This window comes from Ranitomeya variabilis, chromosome 8, assembly GCF_051348905.1.
Source record: "Ranitomeya variabilis isolate aRanVar5 chromosome 8, aRanVar5.hap1, whole genome shotgun sequence".
NCBI lineage: Eukaryota > Metazoa > Chordata > Amphibia > Anura > Dendrobatidae > Ranitomeya > Ranitomeya variabilis.
The window spans coordinates 215,058,567-215,082,465 of NC_135239.1; positions in this window are offsets into that span (position 1 = coordinate 215,058,567).

Below are 23,899 nucleotides of genomic sequence, written 5' to 3' on the forward strand. Positions count from 1 at the left end.
AAGGAAAAACCGACTCCCCTCTGGTTGGTCTTTCTAACCGGTTCCAAGCCCTTGAAAACATCTCTTCCTCTGAGGAGGAAGCTGAGGGTGAGGTTCTGGCTTCGGCGGGGCTCACAGGGGGCGCCGAGTCTCCTCCTTCTGGGAACGTAAGATCCTTGGAGGGAGGGACTGGCCCAGAGTCCGGAGACGAGGACGAAAAAAATAAAAAACGCGTGGAAATGGATACCTCCATGTCATTAAAGAGGGGGAAGGATTCCTCCTCTGAGGCAGAGGATAAGGGGAGTGGGAAAAAGAAAGCCATCTAACTCAATCACCAATGATGGCGGAACCCACTCCGTTGACGCTGGCGTCCATTAATGTCGCCAGCATAAAGTCAAATACAGCTAGATTTGCGGCCTTTGATTTTCTCAGCCGGGTTGAAGCTGACATTTTCTTTTTGCAAGAGAACAGGCTGCCAAACATGGCAGATGTGTTTAAAGCTAAGAGGGAGTGGAGACTCGGGCCCTCCTATTGGTCTCTTGCGGCCGAGCCGTATAGCGGAGTGGCGGTCCTTTTTACCGCACCGGTGGAATGCCGACGGGTTATTGAGTTAGAAATGGGGAGGTGCCTGATCTTAGATGTCCTCATGAAGGGACAAGAGCTCCGGCTCATCAACATCTATGGTCCCCATTCTAAGTGGGACCGGAAGTGTCTCTTTATGAGGATCAAGCCCTACCTTTTTACAAGTCGGCAGGTTGTCTTTGGAGGGGACTTCAATGCTGTCACGAGGCCCCGAGATAGAGGAGGTTCCAGAGACAAGCTGACTTATGATAGCGTCGCCCTTAATAGTATAGCTAGTGAGGCTCGCCTGGTGGATGTCCACATTCGGCACACCCCAGGCCACGAGGGGTTCACCTATCATAGAGGTAACTGTAGGTCCAGAATAGATAGGTTTTATTTAAAGGAGGAAGCTGTCTCTTCAGCAGTGTCTGTTGTTGAGGTGGAGTTCTCCGACCACTGTTTAATTTTGTTTTCTCTGAATGTTACAGAGACCCTCCGGATGGGAAGAGGCTTTTGGAGGCTCAATTCGTCTCTCTTGGAAGAAGCGGAGATAAGACAGTCCTAGGGGGAGCTCCCTGTATACAGAGATACATAATAAGATCCTGTCTGCAGTCACCACTAGGGGGAGCTCCCTGTATACAGAGATACATGATAAGATCCTGTCTGCAGCCACCACTAGGGGGAGCTCCCTGTATACAGAGATACATGATAAGATCCTGTCTGCAGTCACCACTAGGGGGAGCTCCCTGTATACAGAGATACATGATAAGATCCTGTCTGCAGCCACCACTAGGGGGAGCTCCCTGTATACAGAGATACATGATAAGATCCTGTCTGCAGACATCACTAGGGGGAGCTCCCTGTATACAGAGATACATGATAAGATCCTGTCTGCAGCCACCACTAGGGGGAGCTCCCTGTATACAGAGATACAAGATAAGGTCCTGTCTGCAGCCACCACTAGGGGGAGCTCCCTGTATACAGAGATACATGATAAGATCCTGTCTGCAGTCACCACTAGGGGGAGCTCCTGTGTACAGAGATACATGATAACATCCTGTCTGCAGCCACCACTAGAGGGAGCTCCCTGTATACAGAGATACATGATAAGATCCTGTCTGCAGTCACCTCTAGGGGGAGCTCCCTGTATACAGAGATACATGATAAGATCATGTCTGCAGCCACCACTAGGGGGAGCTCCCTGTATACAGAGATACATGATAAGATCCTGTCTGCAGCCACCACTAGGGGGAGCTCCCAGTATACAGAGATACATGATAAGATCCTGTCTGCAGTCACCACTAGGGGGAGCTCCCTGTATACAGAGATACATGATAAGATTCTGTCTGCAGTCACCAGTAGGGGGAGCTCCCTGTATACAGAGATACATGATAAGATCCTGTCTGCAGCCACCACTAGGGGGAGCTCCCTGTATACAGAGATGCATGATAAGATTCTGTCTGCAGTCACCACTAGGGGGAGCTCCCTGTATACAGAGATACATGATAAGATCCTGTCTGCAGCCACCACTAGGGGGAGCTCCCTGTATACAGAGATACATGATAAGATCCTGTCTGCAGTCACCACTAGGGGGAGCTCCCTGTATAGAGATATACATGATAAGATCCTGTCTGCAGCCACCACTAGGGGGAGCTCCCTGTATACAGAGATACATGATAAGATCCTGTCTGCAGTCACCACTAGGGGGGGCTCCCTGTATACAGAGATACATGATAAGATCCTGTCTGCAGCCACCACTAGGGGGAGCTCCCTGTATACAGAGATACATGATAAGATCCTGTCTGCAGCTACCACTAGGGGGAGCTCCCTGTATACAGAGATACATGATAAGATTCTGTCTGCAGTCACCACTAGGGGGAGCTCCCTGTATACAGAGATACATGATAAGATCCTGTCTGCAGCCGCCACTAGGGGGAGCTCCCTGTATACAGAAATACATGATAAGATCCTGTCTGCAGCCACCACTAGGGGGAGCTCCCTGTATACAGAGATACATGATAAGATCCTGTCTGCAGCCACCACTAGGGGGAGCTCCCTGTATACAGAAATACATGATAAGATCCTGTCTGCAGCCACCACTAGGGGGAGCTCCCTGTATACAGAGATACATGATAAGATCCTGTCTGCAGCCTCCACTAGGGGGAGCTCCCTGTATACAGAGATACATGATAAGATCCTGTTTGCAGTCACCACTAGGGGGAGCTCCCTGTATACAGAGATACATGATAAGATCCAGTCTGCAGCCACCACTAGGGGGAGCTCCCTGTATACAGAGATACATGATAAGATCCTGTCTGCAGTCACCACTAGGGGGAGCTCCCTGTATACAGAGATACATGATAAGATCCTGTCTGCAGTCACCACTAGGGGGAGCTCCCTGTATACAGAGATACATGATAAGATCCTGTCTGCAGCCACCACTAGGGGGAGCTCCCTGTATACAGAGATACATAAGATCCTGTCTGCAGTCACCACTAGGGGGAGCTCCCTGTATACAGAGATACATGATAAGATCCTGTCTGCAGTCACCACTATGGGGAGCTCCCTGTATACAGAGATACATGATAAAATCCTGTCTGCAGCCACCACTAGGGGGAGCTCCCTGTATACAGAGATACATGATAAGATCCTGTCTGCAGTCACCACTATGGGGAGCTCCCTGTATACAGAGATGCATGATAAGATCCTGTCTGCAGTCACCACTATGGGGAGCTCCCTGTATACAGAGATACATGATAAGATCCTGTGTGCAGTCACCACTAGGGGGAGCTCCCTGTATACAGAGATACATGATAAGATCCTGTCTGCAGCCACCACTAGGGGGAGCTCCCTGTATACAGAGATACATAAGATCCTGTCTGCAGTCACCACTAGGGGGAGCTCCCTGTATACAGAGATACATGATAAGATCCTGTCTGCAGTCACCACTAGGGGGAGCTCCCTGTATACAGAGATACATGATAAGATCCTGTCTGCAGCCACCACTAGGGGGAGCTCCCTGTATACAGAGATACATAAGATCCTGTCTGCAGTCACCACTAGGGGGAGCTCCCTGTATACAGAGATACATGATAAAATCCTGTCTGCAGTCACCACTAGGGGGAGCTCCCTGTATACAGAGATACATGATAAAATCCTGTCTGCAGCCACCACTAGGGGGAGCTCCCTGTATACAGAGATACATGATAAGATCCTGTCTGCAGTCACCACTATGGGGAGCTCCCTGTATACAGAGATGCATGATAAGATCCTGTCTGCAGTCACCACTATGGGGAGCTCCCTGTATACAGAGATACATGATAAGATCCTGTGTGCAGTCACCACTAGGGGGAGCTCCCTGTATACAGAGATACATGATAAAATCCTGTCTGCAGCCACCACTAGGGGGAGCTCCCTGTATACAGAGATACATGATAAGATCCTGTCTGCAGTCACCACTATGGGGAGCTCCCTGTATACAGAGATGCATGATAAGATCCTGTCTGCAGTCACCACTATGGGGAGCTCCCTGTATACAGAGATACATGATAAGATCCTGTGTGCAGTCACCACTAGGGGGAGCTCCCTGTATACAGAGATACATGATAAGATTCTGTCTGCAGTCACCACTATGGGGAGCTCCCTGTATACAGAGATACATGATAAGATCCTGTCTGCAGCCACCACTAGGGGGAGCTGTTGTGAAATTGGATTTTGGGCTCCCCCGGTGGCCACTGGTGGAATTGAACTTGTGTGCATCATCCCCTCTGTTCACCTGTTCCCATCAGGATGTGGGAGTCGCTATTTAACCTTGCTCCTCTGTCACTTCCATGCCGGTCAACATTGTAATCAGAAGCCTTTCTGTGCATGTTCCTGCTACCAGACAACTTCCAGCTAAGTCGGACTTTTGTCCTTGTTTGTTTTTTGCATTTTGTTCCAGTTCACAGCTGCAGTTTAGTTTCTGTGTCTGGAAAGCTCTTGTGATCTGAAATTGCCACTCTGATGTTATGAGTTAATACTAGAGTCTTAAAGTAATTTCAGGATGGTGTATTGATAGGGTTTTCAGCTGACCATGAAAGTACCCTTTCTGTCTTCCTGCTATCTAGTAAGCGGACCTCGATTTTGCTAAACCTATTTTCATACTACGTTTGTCATTTTCATCTTAAATCACCGCCAATATATGTGGGGGCCTCTGTCTGCCTTTCGGGGAAATTTCTCTAGAGGTGAGCCAGGACTATATTTTCCTCTGCCAGGATTAGTTAGTCCTCCGGCCGGCGCTGGGCGTCTAGGGATAAAACGCAGGCTACGCTACCCGGCTACTGTTAGTTGTGCGGCAGGTTTAGTTCATGGTCAGTTTAAGTTTCCATCCTTCCAAGAGCTAGTTCCTATGTATGCTGGGCTATGTTCTCTTGCCATTGAGAACCATAACAGGGAGCTCCCTGTATACAGAGATACATGATAAGATCCTGTCTGCAGTCACCACTAGGGGGAGCTCCCTGTATACAGAGATACATGATAAGATCCTGTCTGCAGCCACCACTAGGGGGAGCTCCCTGTATACAGAGATACATGATAAGATCCTGTCTGCAGTCACCACTAGGGGGAGCTCCCTGTATACAGAGATACATGATAAGATCCTGTCTGCAGTCACCACTAGGGGGAGCTCCCTGTATACAGAGATACATGATAAGATCCTGTCTGCAGCCACCACTAGGGGGAGCTCCCTGTATACAGAGATACATGATAAGATTCTGTCTGCAGTCACCACTATGGGGAGCTCCCTGTATACAGAGATACATGATAAGATCCTGTCTGCAGCCACCACTAGGGGGAGCTCCCTGTATACAGAGATACATGATAAGATCCTGTCTGCAGTCACCACTAGGGGGAGCTCCCTGTATACAGAGATACATGATAAGATCCTGTCTGCAGTCACCACTAGGGGGAGCTCCCTGTATACAGAGATACATGATAAGATCCTGTCTGCAGTCACCACTAGGGGGAGCTCCCTGTATACAGAGATACATGATAAGATACTGTCCGCAGCCACCACTAGGGGGAGCTCCCTGTATACAGAGATACATGATAAGATCCTGTCTGCAGTCACCACTAGGGGGAGCTCCCTGTATACAGAGATACATGATAAGATACTGTCCGCAGCCACCACTAGGGGGAGCTCCCTGTATACAGAGATACATGATAAGATCCTGTCTGCAGTCACCACTAGGGGGAGCTCCCTGTATACAGAGATACATGATAAGATACTGTCCGCAGCCACCACTAGGGGGAGCTCCCTGTATACAGAGATACATGATAAGATCCTGTCTGCAGTCACCACTAGGGGGAGCTCCTTGTATATAGAGACACATGATAAGATCCTGTCTGCAGCCACCACTAGGGGGAGCTCCCTGTATACAGAGATACATGATAAGATCCTGTCTGCAGTCACCACTAGGGGGAGCTCCCTGTATACAGAGATACATGATAAGATACTGTCCGCAGCCACCACTAGGGGGAGCTCCCTGTATACAGAGATACATGATAAGATCCTGTCTGCAGTCACCACTAGGGGGAGCTCCCTGTATACAGAGATACATGATAAGATACTGTCCGCAGCCACCACTAGGGGGAGCTCCCTGTATACAGAGATACATGATAAGATCCTGTCTGCAGCCACCACTAGGGGGAGCTCCCTGTATACAGAGATACATGATAAGATCCTGTCTGCAGTCACCACTAGGGGGAGCTCCCTGTATACAGAGATACATGACAAGATCCTGTCTGCAGCCACCACTAGGGGGAGCTCCCTGTATACAGAGATACATGATAAGATCCTGTCTGCAGTCACCACTATGGGGAGCTCATACTAATGGTACTTGAATGAGGAAATTTATAATGTATACCCAATAACTGCTTTTAAGTTACATTCGGTAATAAACTCCAGAGTGCACTCACTATTCTGCTGGAGCAATCACTGTGTACACACAGGTGCTTCTTACAAACTTAGAATATCATCAAAAAGTGACTCTCCTATATTCTATAGAGTCATTACACACAGAGTGATCTATTTCACGTGTTTATTTCTGTTAATGTTGATGATTATGGCTTACAGGCAATGAAAACCCAAAAGTCATTATCTCAATAATTTAGAATAATTACCAAAAAACACCTGTAAAGGCTCCTAAGTGTTTTTAAAGGTCCCTTAGGGTATGTGCACACGTCCGGATTTCTTGCAGAAATTTCCTGAAGAAAACCGGAAATTTTCTGCATGAAATCTGCATTTTTTTTTGCGTTTTTTTTCCGTTTTTTTCGCGGTTTTTTTAGCATTCTGCAAGCGTAATTAGCTTGCAGAATGCTAAAGTTTTCCAAGCAATCTGTAGCATCGCTTGGAAAACTGACTGACAGGTTGGTCACACTTGTCAAACATAGTGTTTGACAAGTGTGATCATCTTTTTACTATAGATGCAGCTTATGCAGCATCTATAGTAAAAGATAGAATGTTTAAAAATAATAAAAAAAATAAAAAAAATGGTTATACTCACCTGCAGGCGTCCGTTCCTATAGATGCCGGTGTGGTTCAGGACCTTCCATGACGTCGCGGTCACGTGAGCGGTCACATGACCGGTCTCGACCAATCACAAGACCGTGACGTCATCGCAGGTCCTTCACCGCACACCAGCTATAGAAACCGAAGCGGCAGCATGCACCTGAGAGGCGGGAAGACATCAAAGGTGAGTATAGGACTATTTTTTATTTTAATTCTTATTTTTTGACCACTTATATGGTGCCCAGTGCGTGGAGGAGAGTCTCCTCTCCTCCACCCTGGGTACCAACCGCACATAATCTGCTTACTTCCCGGTATGGTGTGCACAGCCCCGTGCGGGAAGTAAGCAGATCAATGCACTCCTATGTGTGCGGAATCCCCGCAATTCCGCATTTTAATGAACATGATGCTTTTTTTTCCGCGATGCGATTTTTTCGCGGAAAAAAAGGCTACATTTGCACAAAAAATGCGTAATACACTGAAAATAAAGGGAGGCATATGTTAGCGTTTTTATAGCGAAAAAACGTGAAAAAAACGCGAAAAATACTGAACATGTGCACATGGCCTGAGTCTGTTTCAGTATCTCCACAATCATGGGGAAGACTGCTGACCTGACAGATGTCCAGAAGGCGTCACTGACACACTCCACAAGGAGGGGAAGCCACAAAAGGTCATTGCTAAAGAAGCCGGCTGTTCACACAGTGCTGTATCCAAGCAGATTACTGGAAAGTGGAAGGAAAAAGTGTGGTAGAAAAAGGTGCACAAGCAACCGGGAGAACCGCAGCCTGGAAAGGATTGTTAAGAAAAGGCCATTCCATAATGTGGGGGAGATTCACAAGGAGTGGACTGCTGCTGGGGTCATTGCTTCACCACACACAGACGAATCCAGGACATGGACTACAAGTGTCACATTCCTTGTGTCAGCCACTCATGACCAATAGACAACGCCAGAAGCGTCTTACCTGGGCCAAGGAGAAAAAGAACCGGACTGTTGTCAGTGGTCCAAGGTCCCAGAGTCTGGAGGAAGAGTGGAGAGGACACAATCCAACCTGCTGGAGGTCTAGTGTGAAGTCTCCACAATCAGTGATGGTTTGGGGAGCCATGTCACCTGCTGGTGTAGGTCCACTGTGTTTTATCAAGACCAAAGTCAGCGCAGCCGTCTACCAGGACATTGTAGAGCACTTCATGCTTCCCTCTGCCGACAAGATTTTTGGAGATGGAAATGTCATTCTCCAGCAGGACTTGGCCCCTGTCCACACTGCCAAAAGTACCAGTACCTGGTGTAAAAACAACAGTATCACTGGGCTTGATTGGCAGCAAACTCGCCTGACCTTAACCCCATAGAGAATCTATAGAGTATTGTCAAGAGGAAGATGAGACACCAGACCCAACAATGCAGATGAGCTGAAGGCTGCTTCAAAGCAACCTGGGCTTCCATAACCCCTCAGCAGTGCCACAGGCTGATCGCCTCCATGCCACGCCTCATTGATGCAGTAATTGATGCACAAGGATCCCGACCAAGTACTGAGGGCATTTACTGAACACACATTTCAGTAGGGAACATTTCAGATTTTACAATCATTTTCAAGCTGGTGTTATAAAGTATTCTAATTTACTGAGATAATGACTTTTGGGTTTTCATTGGCTGTAAGTCATAATCATCAACATTAACAGAAGTAAACACGTGAAATAGATCACTCTGTGTGTAATGACTCTATAGAATATAGGAGATTCTCTTTTTGTTTTGAAGAACTGAAATAAACTACGTTTTTGATGATATTCTAATTTTGTAAGAAGTATCTGTGCATTACATTATTGATCCTGAGTTACCTCCTATAATACTCCAGAGCTGCACTCACTATTCTGCTGGTGCAGTCACTGTGTACATACATTACATTATTGATCCTGAGTTACCTCCTGTATTATACCCCAGAGCTGCACTCACTATTCTGCTGGTGCAGTCACTGTGTACATACATTACATTACTGATCCTGAGATACATCCTGTATTATACCCCAGAGCTGCACTCACTATTCTGCTGGTGCAGTCTCTGTGTACATACATTACATTACTGATCCTGAGTTGCATCCTGTATTATACTCCAGAACTGCGCTCACTATTCTGCTGGTGCAGTCACTGTGTACATACATTACTGATCCTGAGTTACATCCTGTATTATACCCCAGAGCTGCACTCACTATTCTGCTGGTGCAGTCACTGTGTACATACATTACATTACTGATCCTGAGTTGCATCCTGTATTATACTCCAGAGCTGCGCTCACTATTCTGCTGGTGCATTCACTGTGTACATACATTACATTACTGATCCTGAGTTACATCCTGTATTATACTCCAGAGCTGCACTCACTATTCTGCTGGTGCAGTCACTGTGTACATACATTACATTACTGATCCTGAGTTACCTCCTGTATTATACTCCAGAGCTGCACTCACTATTTTGCTGGTGCAGTCACTGTGTACGTATATTACTGATCCTGAGTTACATCCTGTATTATACTCCAGAGCTGCACTCACTATTCTGCTGGTGCAGTCACTGTGTACATACATTACATTACTGATCCTGAGTTACATCCTGTGTTATACCCCAGAGCTGCACTCACTATTCTGCTGGTGCAGTCACTGTGTACATACATTACTGATCCTGAGTTACATCCTGTATTATACTCCAGAGCTGCACTCACTAATCTGCTGGTGCAGACACTGTGTACATACATTACATTACTGATCCTGAGTTACATCCTGTATTATACTCCAGAGCTGCACTCACTATTCTGCTGGTGCAGACACTGTGTACATACATTACATTACTGATCCTGAGTTACATCCTGTATTATACCCCAGAGCTGCCCTCACTATTCTGCTGGTGCAGTCACTGTGTACATACATTACATTACTGATCCTGAGTTACATCCTGTATTATACTCCAGAGCTGCACTCACTATTCTGCTGGTGCAGTCACTGTGTACATACATTACATTACTGATCCTGAGTTACATCCTGTATTATACTCCAGAGCTGCACTCACTATTCTGCTGGTGCAGTCACTGTGTACATACATTACATTACTGATCCTGAGTTACATCCTGTATTATACTCCAGAGCTGCACTCACTATTCTGCTGGTGCAGTCACTGTGTACATACATTACATTACTGATCCTGAGTTACATCCTGTATTATACTCCAGAGCTGCACTCACTATTCTGCTGGTGCAGTCACTGTGTACATACATTACATTACTGATCCTGAGTTACATCCTGTATTATACTCCAGAGCTGCACTCACTATTCTGCTGGTGCAGTCACTGTGTACATACATTACATTACTGATCCTGAGTTACCTCCTGTATTATACCCCAGAGCTGCACTCACTATTCTGCTGGTGCAGTCACTGTGTACATACATTACATTACTGATCCTGAGTTACATCCTGTAGATCTTTTATTATAAAAATGAAAAACATAACAACAATAATAGCAGAAAACATAACAAAAATATTAGCCAGAAAATAATCAGTATACTGAACACTGGTCCAGCCGCTCATTCTCTCCTCTCACACATATTATACAGTATATACAGAACAATAACTTCAGGTCCGGTCACCAAACAAAATAATAATAACAAATAAAATAAACAATGGAAAACAAAGACTATATACATTAACTTTTTTTTTTTTTTTTCGTTTTAAATAAAATAACTACAAATTAAACAAATATATACAATACTACAAGCTATCCTCCATTCCCAACCCCCCGCACTGACCTGAGAGCTGGTCCTGCGTCTCATGCCTCAGTCCATGTCCAACGTCCATAGGCCAGATCAGGCAGTGCCAGTTTTTCCCCCAAACAACCCAGTGTCCCATAGTCCCACAAGATAAACCCACCGCCCCCCTTTTCCCACCACCCAACCTAACACCTACACCCAATTCTATATCCCTATATACAATATATACATTATATACAGCAGCACACACCACAATAATCACAACTCACGAAGCCCAAGTTTGGCGCCTGCAGCCCTACATCACTGTATAATGATCAAACAAAACAAACATCTACAGTGTCAGCAGCAGCCCACCACCAGGAAAGGAGATGACCAGACTAGGGCACACTAAAAGAAAAGCCCCTCCAGAGGAGCGCGGCTCTCCGTGCGCCCAGTCTCCCATACTCCAGAGAGCGCACCTTCACCAGGTCACCGAGTATGGTCCTAAACACATCGTCCACTGGGAGGATTTTTCGTTGCGTCGATACTAAGCACCGTGCGTTCCACGTGTGATACCTAACCACTGCGCTAACTAGAAATAAGGTGCAACGGTCCCGACCACCCAGGTCTCCGAATGCTCCATAGGCCCATTCCGCATAGGAGAGACCGGCCAGCCGAGACCAGCCAATGAAGGCGCCCACCCTGTTGTACACCTCTGTGTTGAAGGGACAATGAAGCAGGAAGTGGTCCATGCTTTCCAGCAGGGTACCACAATGCTCCCGAGGACAATTCCTGTCCTCAGAGCTCCTACACTTCAGATTGTCCCTCACACACAGTTTCCCATGGAAGCAGCGCCAAGCCAAGTCCCAAAACTTCGAGGGGATCCTGATAGAATTCAAAAGATGTAAACCCACCCCAAGATCCCGACTTGGGCAGTCCCTGAGCGCCAGAGGCCTCTGGAAATGGGTCAACAGAACCCTACTGTCAAGTAGTTTCCTTGGCAGAGTCCTGATCTCCCACATTCCCAGACCCCACCGACGAATTACCTTCAGAACCAAGGTAGCGTAAGCCGGAAGATGTCCATGCGGTGTGCGAAGATCCTTCACTTGCCCTCCTGTCTCCCATTTCTGGAAGAAAGGCTGAAACCATCCCCTACAGGAGAATACCCACGGTGGAGCCCTCAAAAACCAAAGATGCGTGTCTATCGTACTGACACCTCATAAGCAAAGATTTCACTCTGGAGATCTCCTCGCGGCTACCTCCAGTTGAGACAAGATGCTCGAGTTTCCTCCTCAGACCCTGATACAGGCGGTACCTGCTCAGACTCCTGAGGCTCAAGAGCTGGCGGAAGAATCTCGCCACCCTTTCCTTGAACATCTCCCACCACTCTGACCTACTACTACAAAGATCCAGTAAGGGTACCTGGCTCTGAAGAAAATCCTCAAAGAGGTGACTGCAGACAGGATCTTATCATGTATCTCTGTACACAGGAGCTCCCCCTAGTGGTGACTGCAGACAGGATCTTATCATGTATCTCTGTATACAGGGAGCTCCCCCTAGTGGTGGCTGCAGACAGGATCTTATCATGTATCTCTGTATACAGGGAGCTCCCCCTAGTGGTGGCTGCAGACAGGACCTTATCTTGTATCTCTGTATACAGGGAGCTCCCCCTAGTGGTGGCTGCAGACAGGATCTTATCATGTATCTCTGTATACAGGGAGCTCCCCCTACTGGTGGCTGCAGACAGGATCTTATCATGTATCTCTGTATACAGGGAGCTCCCCCTAGTGGTGGCTGCAGACAGGATCTTATCATGTATCTCTGTATACAGGGAGCTCCCCCTAGTGGTGACTGCAGACAGGATCTTATCATGTATCTCTGTATACAGGGAGCTCCCCCTAGTGGTGACTGCAGACAGGATCTTATCATGTATCTCTTTATACCGGGAGCTCCCCCTAGTGGTGGCTGCAGACAGGATCTTATCATGTATCTCTGTATACAGGGAGTTCCCCCTAGTGGTGGCTGCAGATAGAACCTTATCATGTATCTCTGTATACAGGGAGCTCCCCCTAGTGGTGGCTGCAGACAGGATCTTATCATGTATCTCTGTATACAGGGAGCTCCCCCTAGTGGTGGCTGCAGACAGGATCTTATCACGTATCTCTGTATACAGGGAGCTCCCCCTAGTGGTGACTGCAGACAGGATCTTATCATGTATCTCTTTATACCGGGAGCTCCCCCTAGTGGTGGCTGCAGATAGAACCTTATCATGTATCTCTGTATACAGGGAGCTCCCCCTAGTGGTGGCTGCAGACAGGATCTTATCATGTATCTCTGTATACAGGGAGCTCCCCCTAGTGGTGGCTGCAGACAGGATCTTATCATGTATCTCTGTATACAGGGAGCTCCCCCTAGTGGTGGCTGCAGACAGGATCTTATCACGTATCTCTGTATACAGGGAGCTCCCCTGTTGTGAATTCTGCTCTTGGGCTCCCTCCGGGGGTTGTTGGTGGTAGTGCAGTTGTCTTGGGGTTGTAATCCAGGGCAGGTGTTTCTGCTGATTGCTTCTCTATTAGGTATTTAGGTGTGCAGGATCCATGACTCCTGGCCAGTTGTCCTTGGTTCTTGGAGGGATTGCATCTCTCTCTGGTTCCTCATGCCCTGCTGCCAATTCAGCTAAGATAAGTGTCTGTTTTTTTGTCTCTGTGCACACATGCAGTGTGCTTTAATAATAATAATAATAATAATCTTTATTTATATAGCGCCAACATATTCCGCAGCGCTTTACAGTTTAACAGTTTCAAACACAACAGTCATAGTTAACAACGTTAACAATACAGTAATAAAGCAAAAATAAGACAAAATAAGACGACCCTGCTCGTGAGAGCTTACAATCTACAATGAGGTGGGGAGATACAAAGCACAGGTGTGTATTTACAATGGAGTATTTACAGTGATGGTCCAGCCATCTTCCGGGGGTGGGGGTAGATGGAAGTAGTGAATGGGCTACACACACAAAAAAAAACATAAAATGAGTTTGATTAGGGAATGTGATAGGCCGCTCTGAACAAATGTGTTTTGAGTGAGCGCCTAAAACTATGCAAGTTGTGGCTGGTCCTAATATCTTGGGGTAGAGCATTCCAGAGGATTGGCGCAGCACGGGAGAAGTCTTGGAGTCGGGAGTGGGAGGTACGGATTAGTGCAGAGGTTAGTCGAAAGTCATTTGCAGAGCGCAGAGGTCGGTTAGGCCGATAGACAGAAATGAGGGAGGAGATGTAAGGGGGTGCCGCACTGTGGAGAGCTTTGTGGGTGAGAACAAGTACTTTGAATTGTATCCTGTAATGAATGGGCAGCCAGTGTAACGACTGGCGAAGAGCGGACACGTCCGAGTAACGATTAGCCAGATGGACGACCCTGGCTGCTGCATTAAGGATGGACTGGAGAGGGGAAAGTCGAGTAACAGGGAGGCCAATTAATAGAGTGTTACAGTAGTCCAGACGGGAGTGGATTAGGGCGACAGTGAGAGTTTTTGTTGTCTCCATGGTGAGAAAAGGGCGGATTCTAGAGATGTTCTTTAGGTGTAAGCGGCACAAGCGGGCAAGAGATTGTATATGGGATGTGAAGGAGAGATCGGAGTCAGACATGACACCCAGACAGCGCGCCTGCTGCCGGGGTGTTATTATGGTGCCACCCACGGAGAGGGAAATGTCAGATTTAGGGAGGTTAGTAGAAGGCGGGAGCAGAAGAAGTTCAGTTTTGGAGAGGTTGAGTTTCAGATAGAGAGCAGACATGATGTTGGAGACTGCGGACAGTCAGTGGCGTTCTGTAGTACAGCGGGGGTAAGGTCAGGGGATGACGTGTATAGTTGTGTGTCATCAGCGTAAAGATGGTACTGAAAACCAAATCTGCTGATGGTCTGTCCAATTGGGGCCGTGTAGAGGGAGAAGAGAAGGGGGCCAAGGACTGAGCCCTGGGGTACCCCGACAGTGAGAGGAAGAGGAGATGAAGTGGAGCCAGAGAACAGAACACTGAAGGAGCGGTCAGAAAGATAGTAAGAGAACCAGGAGAGAGCAGTGTCCTTAATGCCCAGTGACTGGAGCCTAGAGAGTAGGAGAGGGTGGTCAACAGTGTCGAAAGCTGCAGAAAGATCGAGGAGAATGAGCAGAGAGTGGTCACCGTTACATTTTGCTGTCAGAAGGTCATTGGTCACCTTGATGAGTGCAGTTTCTGTCGAATGTAGGGCGCGGGCGGAAACCAGACTGTGAAGGGTCTAGAAGGGAATGGGTGGAGAGGTAACGGATTGCAATTCAGTGCAATTCATTGTGTTTTTGTCCAGCTTAGACTTTGTTTGGATTTTTCAGTCATGCTGGATTCTCAGGAGATGCAGATATACTTTCTATGTCTTTAGTTAGATGTAGAATATTTGTATTATCTGCTGTGGATATTTTTAGGATTTTAATACTGACCGCTTAGAATTCTGTCCTATCCTTTTCTATTTAGCTAGAAGTGCCTCTTTTGCTAAATCCTGTTTTTCTGCCTGCGTGTGTCTTTCCTCTAATACTCACAGTCAATATTTGTGGGGGGCTGCCTATCCTTTGGGGTTCTGCTCTGAGGCAAGATAGAATTCCCATTTCCATCTATAGGGGTATTTTGTCCTCCGGCTGTGTTGAGGTGTCTAGGACGTGTTAGGTACATCCCACGGCTACTTCTAGTTGCGGTGTTAGTTTAGGGTTTGCGGTCAGTACAGGTTCCACCTACTCCTGAGGAAGTCTCTCATGCGGCTCCAAGGTTACCAGATCATAACAGTACAACTTGCCAACAATGACTTAAATGCATCTCAGAAGAAGGGAAGAAAGAGCCATTTTTTTTTCTGTAGCCTGCTTTGTCTTTTCTTCCCTCTTTTCCTCTGGGTGACTGAGGAGTCTTGTGCTAGCATGGATGTTCAGGGATTAGTTTCTCGTGTAGACCAGCTTGCTGCTAGAGTACAGGGTATTTCTGGTTATATTGTTCAGACTCCGCTTTTAGAGCCTAGGATTCCTACTCCTGATTTGTTTTTTGGGGACAGGTCCAAATTTTTGAGTTTTAAAAACAACTGTAAACTGTTTTTTGCTCTGAAGCCTCGTTCCTCTGGTGATCCCATTCAGCAGGTTAAAATTGTCATCTCCCTGCTGCGTGGCGACCCTCAGGATTGGGCATTTTCCCTGGAATCTGGGAATCCGGCCTTGCTTAATGTAGATGCCTTTTTTCAGGCTCTAGGATTATTATATGATGAACCAAATTCTGTGGATCAAGCGGAGAAGACCTTGTTGGCCCTGTCTCAGGGTCAAGAAGCGGCAGAATTGTATTGTCAGAAATTTAGAAAATGGTCTGTGCTGACTAAATGGAATGATGATGCTTTGGCGGCAATTTTCCGAAAGGGTCTTTCTGAATCCGTTAAAGATGTTATGGTGGGGTTTCCCACGCCTATTGGTCTGAGTGATTCTGTGTCTCTGGCCATTCAGATTGATTGGCGCTTGCGGGAGCGTAGAACTGTGCGCGCTATGGCATTGTCTTCCGAGCGGAGTCCTGAGCCTATGCAGTGTGATAGGATTGTGTCTAGAGCTGAACGACAAGGATTCAGACGTCAGAATAGGTTGTGTTTTTATTGTGGCGATGCTTCTCATGTCATTTCAGTCTGCCCTAAGCGTACAAAGAGGATCGCTAGTTCATTTACCATCAGTACTGTACAACCTAAATTTCTGTTATCGGTGTCCTTGATCTGCTCATTGTCGTCATTTTCTGTCATGGCGTTTGTGGATTCAGGCGCCGCTTTGAACTTAATGGACTTTGAGTTTGCCAGGCGTTGTGGTTTCCCCTTGCAGTCTTTGCAGAACCCTAATCCTTTAAGGGGCATTGATGCTACACCTTTGGCTAATAAGAAACCCCAGTTTTGGACACAGGTGACCATGTGCATGGCGCCAGCCCATCAGGAAGATTGTCGTTTTCTGGTGTTGCATAATTTGCATGATGCTATTGTGCTGGGTTTTCCATGGTTGCAGATACATAATCCTGTGTTGGATTGGAAATCTATGTCTGTGACTAGTTGGGGTTGTCAGGGGGGTCATGGTGACGTTCCTTTGATGTCAATTGCCTCCTCCTCCTCTTCTGAAGTTCCAGAGTTTTTGTCTGATTTTCAGGATGTATTCGATGAGCCCAAGTCCAGTTCCCTTCCACCGCATAGGGACTGTGATTGTGCTATTGACTTGATTCCAGGCAGTAAGTTTCCTAAGGGCCGACTTTTCAACCTGTCTGTGCCAGAACATACCGCTATGCGGAGTTATGTTAAGGAGTCTTTGGAGAAGGGGCATATTCGGCCATCTTCTTCACCGTTGGGAGCGGGATTTTTTTTGTTGCTAAGAAGGATGGCTCTTTGAGACCCCGTATTGATTATCGCCTCTTGAATAAGATCACGGTCAAGTTTCAATACCCTTTGCCTTTGCTTTCTGATCTGTTTGCTAGGATTAAGGGGGCTAGTTGATTTACGAAGATTGACCTTCGGGGGGCATATAATTTGGTTCGTATTAAGCAGGGTGATGAATGGAAAACTGCGTTTAATACGCCCGAAGGCCATTTTGAATACCTTGTGATGCCATTCGGGCTCTCTAATGCTCCATCTGTTTTTCAGTCCTTCATGCATGATATTTTTCGGGATTATCTTGATAAATTCATGATTGTATATTTGGATGACATCTTGATTTTTTCCGATGATTGGGAGTCTCATGTGAAACAGGTCAGGATGGTATTTCAGATCCTTCGTGATAATACTTTGTTTGTGAAGGGGTCTAAGTGTCTCTTTGGAGTGCAGAAGGTTTCTTTTTTGGGCTTTATTTTTTCTCCCTCATCTATAGAAATGGATCCGGTTAAGGTTCAGGCCATTCATGATTGGATTCAGCCCACATCCGTGAAGAGCCTTCAGAATTTTTTGGGCTTTGCTAATTTTTATTGCCGTTTCATTGCTAACTTCTCCAGTGTGGTTAAACCCCTGACCGATTTGACGAAGGCGCTGATGTGACGAATTGGTCCTCTGCGGCTGTCTCTGCATTTCAGGAGCTTAAACGCCGATTTACTTCTGCCCCGGTGTTGCGTCAGCCAGATGTTTCTCTTCCGTTTCAGGTTGAGGTTGACGCTTCTGAGATTGGGGCAGGGGCCGTTTTGTCTCAGAGGAATTCTGATGGTTCCTTGATGAAACCGTGTGCCTTCTTTTCCCGTAAGTTTTCGCCTGCTGAACGCAATTATGATGTCGGCAATCGGGAGTTGTTGGCTATGAAGTGGGCGTTTGAGGAGTGGCGACATTGGCTTGAGGGAGCTAAGCACCGTATTGTGGTCTTGACCGATCATAAAAATCTGATTTACCTCGAATCTGCCAAATGGCTGAATCCTAGACAGGCCCGATGGTCCCTGTTTTTCTCCCGTTTTGATTTCGTGGTCTCGTATCTTCCGGGTTCTAAGAATGTTAAGGCTGATGCCCTCTCTAGGAGTTTTTTGCCTGATTCTCCTGAGGTACTTGAGCCGGTCGGCATTCTGAAGGAAAGGGTGATTCTTTCTGCCATCTCCCCTGATTTGCGACAGGTTCTGCAGGAATTTCAGGCTGACAAGCCTGACCGCTGTCCAGTGGGGAAATTGTTTGTTCCTGATAGATGGATTAGTAGAGTGATTTCTGAGGTTCATTGTTCTGTGTTGGCTGGCCATCCTGGTATTTTTGGTACCAGGGATTTGGTTGGTAGGTCCTTTTGGTGGCCTTCCTTGTCACGTGATGTGCGTTCTTTTGTGCAGTCCTGTGGGACTTGTGAGCGGGCCAAGCCTTGCTGTTCCCGCGCTAGTGGGTTACTTTTGCCTTTGCCGGTCCCTGAGAGGCCCTGGACGCATATTTCTATGGATTTTATTTCGGATCTTCCGGTTTCCCAGAGGATGTCGGTTATCTGGGTGGTTTGTGACCGGTTTTCTAAGATGGTTCATTTGGTACCTTTGCCTAAATTGCCTTCCTCTGATTTGGTTCCGTTGTTTTTTCAGCATGTGGTTCGTTTGCATGGTATTCCGGAGAATATTGTGTCCGACAGAGGTTCCCAGTTTGTTTCTAGGTTTTGGCGGGCCTTTTGTGCTAGGCTGGGCATTGATTTGTCTTTTTCTTCCGCATTTCATCCTCAGACAAATGGCCAGACCGAGCGAACTAATCAGACTTTGGAAACTTATTTGAGATGCTTTGTGTCTGCTGATCAGGATGATTGGGTGGCTTTCTTGCCATTGGCCGAGTTTGCCCTTAATAATCGGGCTAGTTCTGCTACCTTGGTTTTGCCCTTTTTTTGTAATTTTGGTTTTCATCCTCGTTTTTCTTCGGGGCAAGTTGAACCTTCTGACTGTCCTGGTGTGGATTCTGTGGTTGACAGGTTGCAGCAGATTTGGGCTCATGTTGTTGACAATTTGGTGTTGTCTCAGGAGGAGGCTCAACGTTTTGCTAACCGTTGTCGGTGTGTTGGTTCCCGGCTTCAGGTTGGGGATTTGGTCTGGTTGTCTTCCCGTCATGTCCCTATGAAGGTTTCTTCCCCTAAGTTTAAGCCTCGGTTTATTGGTCCTTATAGGATTTCTGAGATTATCAATCCGGTGTCTTTTCGTTTGGCCCTTCCGGCCCTCTTTTGCCATCCATAATGTTTTCCATAGATCTTTATTGCGGAAATATGTGGTGCCCGTTGTTCCCTCTGTTGATCCTCCTGCTCCTGTGTTGGTTGATGGGGAGTTGGAGTATGTGGTTGAGAAGATTTTGGATTCTCGCTTTTCGAGGCGGAGGCTTCAGTACCTTGTCAAATGGAAGGGTTATGGCCAGGAGGATAATTCTTGGGTTTTTGCCTCTGATGTCCATGTTGCTGATTTGGTCCGTGCCTTTCATCTGGCTCGTCCTGATCGGCCTGGGGGCTCTGGTGAGGGTTCGGTGACCCCTCTTCAAGGGGGGGGGGGGTACTGTTGTGAATTCTGCTCTTGGGCTCCCTCCGGTGGTTGTTGGTGGTAGTGCAGTTGTCTTGGGGTTGTAATCCGGGCAGGTGTTTCTGCTGATTGCAGCTCTATTAGGTATTTAGGTGTGCAGGATCCATGAGTCCTTGCCAGTTGTCCATTGTTCTTGGAGGGATTGCATCTCTCTCTGGTTCCTCATGCCCTGCTGCCAATTCAGCTAAGTGTCTGGTTTTTTGTCTCTGTGCACACATGCAGTGTGCTTTGCAATTCAGTGCAATTCATTGTGTTTTTGTCCAGCTTAGACTTTGTTTGGATTTTTCAGTCATGCTGGATTCTCAGGAGATGCAGATATACTTTCTATGTCTTTAGTTAGATGTAGAATATTTGTATTATCTGCTGTGGATATTTTTAGGATGTTAATACTGACCGCTTAGAATTCTGTCCTATCCTTTTCTATTTAGCTAGAAGTGCCTCTTTTGCTAAATCCTGTTTTTCTGCCTGCGTGTGTCTTTCCTCTTATACTCACAGTCAATATTTGTGGGGGGCAGCCTATCCTTTGGGATTCTGCTCTGAGGCAAGATAGAATTCCCATTTCCATCTATAGGGGTATTTAGTCCTCCGGCTGTGTCGAGGTGTCTAGGACGTGTTAGGTACATCCCACGGCTACTTCTAGTTGCGGTGTTAGTTTAGGGTTTGCGGTCAGTACAGGTTCCACCTACTCCTGAGAAAGTCTCTCATGCGGCTCCAAGGTAACCGGATCATAACACTCCCCCTAGTGGTGGCTGCAGACAGGATCTTATTATGTATCTCTGTATACAGGGAGCTCCCCCTAGTGGTGACTGCAGACAGGATCTTATCATGTATCTCTGTATACAGGGAGCTCCCCTAGTGGTGGCTGCAGACAGGATCTTATCATGTATCTCTGTATACAGGGAGCTCCCCCTAGTGGTGGCTGCAGACAGGATCTTATCATGTATCTCTGTATACAGGGAGCTCCCGCTAGTGGTGGCTGCAGACAGGATCTTATCATGTATCTCTGTATACAGGGAGCTCCCCCTAGTGGTGGCTGCAGACAGGATCTTATCATGTATCTCTGTATACAGGGAGCTCCCCCTAGTGGTGGCTGCAGACAGGATCTTATCATGTATCTCTGTATACAGGGAGCTCCCCCTAGTGGTGACTGCAGACAGGATCTTATCATGTATCTCTGTATACAGGGAGCTCCCCCTAGTGGTGGCTGCAGACAAGATCTTATCATGTATCTCCGTATATAGGGAGCTCCCCCTAATGGTGGCCACAGACAGGATCTTATCATGTATCTCTGTGTCAAGGTGAAAATATACTTTCTTATATACTTTTTTGTACTTTATATATCTTATACTGTGAAGCAATAAGTTTTTTCCTATCTGCTAGCTAATGCACATGTAATTGTATCTAAAGATGGCTGCCAGTGTTCATTCTTCACCTCAGTTTAGAATTTGAAGGGTTAAGTATTATTTCTCCTAAAAAGATAACTCTGGAATGTGAAGAAAGAAGTAACCAGCGGGAGACGTTCTGACCAATCAGAGAGAGAGACTGAGCACTAGATGTATGCTGCTTAAACTCCGCCTAATGCATTCCTTTTTCCTAAACAATAGTACTGCGTATTCAAAAATAAAGTAGTTGCTGTAACTGCTCTGGACACAAGTGAACGCAAGAGCATCAGCAAAGATTGAATCAGCTACGTGTCTGAATCATTTCTTTTTTTCGGTACCAGATATTCTGCGCTCACATTACAATTTGGAATGACTGGTGAATGAGGATTAATTGTTGTTACGACCCCGACATCTGTATACAGGGAGCTCCCCCTAGTGGTGGCCGCAGACAGGATCTTATCATGTATCTCTGTATACAGGGAGCTCCCCCTAGTGGTGGCTGCAGACAGGATCTTATCATGTATCTCTGTATACAGGGAGCTCCCCCTAGTGGTGACTGCAGACAGGATCTTATCATGTATCTCTGTATACAGGGAGCTCCCCCTAGTGGTGGCTGCAGACAGGATCTTATCGTGTATCTCTGTATACAGGGAGCTCCCCCTAGTGGTGACTGCCGACAGGATCTTATCATGTATCTCTGTATACAGGGAGCTCCCCCTAGTGGTGACTGCAGACAGGATCTTATCATGTATCTCTGTATACATGGAGCTCCCCCTAGTGGTGACTGCAGACAGAATCTTATCATGTATCTCTGTATACAGGGAGCTCCCCCTAGTGGAGGCTGCAGACAGGATCTTATCATGTATCTCTGTATACATGGAGCTCCCCCTAGTGGTGACTGCAGACAGGATCTTATCATGCATCTCTGTATACAGGGAGCTCCCCCTAGTGGAGGCTGCAGACAGGATCTTATCATGTATCTCTGTATACAGGGAGCTCCCCCTAGTGGTGACTGCAGACAGGATCTTATAATGTATCTCTGTATACAGGGAGCTCCCCCTAGTGGTGACTGCAGACAGGATCTTATCATGTATCTCTGTATACAGGGAGCTCCCCCTAGTGGTGGCTGCAGACAGGATCTTATCATGCATCTCTGTATACAGGGAGCTCCCCCTAGTGGTGGCTGCAGACAGGATCTTATCATGTATCTCTGTATACAGGGAGCTCCCCCTAGTGGTGGCTGCAGACAGGATCTTATCATGTATCTCTGTATACAGGGAGCTCCCCCTAGTGGTGACTGCAGACAGGATCTTATCATGTATCTCTGTATACAGGGAGCTCCCCCTAGTGGTGACTGCAGACAGGATCTTATAATGTATCTCTGTATACAGGGAGCTCCCCCTAGTGGTGGCTGCAGACAGGATCTTATCATGCATCTCTGTATACAGGGAGCTCCCCCTAGTGGTGGCTGCAGACAGGATCTTATCATGTATCTCTGTATACAGGGAGCTCCCCCTAGTGGTGGCTGCAGACAGGATCTTATCATGTACCTCTGTATACAGGGAGCTCCCCCTAGTGGTGGCTGCAGACAGGATCTTATCATGTATCTCTGTATACAGGGAGCTCCCCCTAGTGGTGACTACAGACAGGATCTTATCATGTATCTCTATATACAGGGAGCTCCCCCTAGTGGTGGCTGCAGACAGGATCTTATCATGTATCTCTGTATACAGGGAGCTCCCCCTAGTGGTGACTGCAGACAGAATCTTATCATGTATCTCTGTATACAGGGAGCTCCCCCTAGTGGTGGCTGCAGACAGGATCTTATCATGTATCTCTGTATACAGGGAGCTCCCCCTAGTGGTGACTGCAGACAGAATCTTATCATGTATCTCTATATACAGGGAGCTCCCCCTAGTGGTGACTGCAGACAGGATCTTATCATGTATCTCTGTATACAGGGAGCTCCCCCTAGTGGTGGCTGCAGACAGGATCTTATCATGTATCTCTGTATACAGGGAGCTCCCCCTAGTGGTGGCTGCAGACAGGAGCTTATCATGTATCTCTGTATACAGTGAGCTCCCCCTAGTGGTGGCTGCAGACAGGATCTTATCATGTATCTCTGTATACAGGGAGCTCCCCCTAGTGGTGGCTGCAGACTTACAGCTTTGATCGTCTCTGGAGTTTTGGAGCTTTGTGTTGGGTTCTCCGGGCTGTCTTCTATGTGGATGTGATACGAGGTTTCTCAGCACCGCCTGTTGGGCCCATTAGCTGAGTAACAGATGGGCCGTGGCCGGGCGGAGAGTGCAGTGATCGGCTTTTTCTGGTTACTTCACTTTTCCTCAGGTTTTAATTGTAAATATTATTTTTCTTCTGTGTTTTCATTCGTTTCTTCGTGTCCATGAATCACTTGTGTTCTCTGGTGAGTGGCTGCAGATAGTGGGAGTGATACCATTAATACCTGCACACATTTCCTTTCCCCGGGTGTGCAGGTTTTGGCACCGCTGCCCCTCGCTGTCGGTGACTCAGACTTCCGCGTGTGACTGGCACAGGTCTGACTGCGCCCGCTGGCACCGGGGCCCCTCAGGTCACACACAGGGTGCACAGATTCTGCTTTATGTCTTATTTATCCGCTCGCTCCCACTTTCTGGACCGGGAAGTTGCAGATGGAAGAAATTAAAGCCGAAGAGAAAATA